Genomic DNA, 868 nt, shown 5'->3' with positions numbered 1-868 from the left:
TAGTAAGGGGATGGAATCAGTAACGAAAAACCTCCCCCAAAATGAAAGTCTACAACAAGATTGCCTCACTGATGAGCTCTACCAAACAATCAAAAAAGGATTAAACAAAACCTTCTCAAAATCTCCCAAAAAGTATAGAGGAGGGAACACTGCCAAACTCATTTTATGATGCCAGCATCACCCTGAAACAAAACCAGACAATGATACCACAGAAAATAAAATTACAGGCCAATATCCCTGATAACCATAGATTTTAAAAAATCCTCAACAATATATTAGCAAACTGATTTCACCAATACATTAAAAGTATGATACACGACAATCAAGTGGGATTTATCTCAGGAATGCTAGGATGGTTCAACATCTGCAAATCAATCAGTGTGATACACCACATTAACAAACTGAAGAAGAAAAAGCATATGACCATCTCAACAGACGCAGAGAAAACTTCTGACAAAATTTAATATCCATTTATGCTAAAAAAACTTTCAACAAAATGGGTATAGAGGGATGTACTTCAACATAATAAAGACCATATATGAAAAGCCCACAGCTCACATCATACACAATGGTGAAAAGCTGAAAGCTTTTCCTCTAAGATTAGAAACACGACAAAGATGCTAATTTTGCCACTTTTATTCAACATAGCATTTGAAGTCCTAGTGAGGGCAATTAGGCAAGAAAAGATATAAAAGGTATACAAATTGGAAATCAAGGAGTAAAATTATCAGTACTTGGAGATAACATGAAAATATTTGTATATAGAAAACACTAAAGATGCCACAAAAAACCCACTAGAATTGATACAGGAATTCAGTAAAGTTTCAGGATACAAAATCAATATTCAAAAATCTGTTATGTTTCTATA

The sequence above is a fragment of the Neophocaena asiaeorientalis genome, unplaced genomic scaffold (genome assembly GCF_003031525.2).
Source record: "Neophocaena asiaeorientalis asiaeorientalis breed wild unplaced genomic scaffold, Neophocaena_asiaeorientalis_V1.1 scaffold632, whole genome shotgun sequence".
Lineage (NCBI taxonomy): Eukaryota > Metazoa > Chordata > Mammalia > Artiodactyla > Phocoenidae > Neophocaena > Neophocaena asiaeorientalis.
This window is presented reverse-complemented; position numbering follows the sequence as displayed.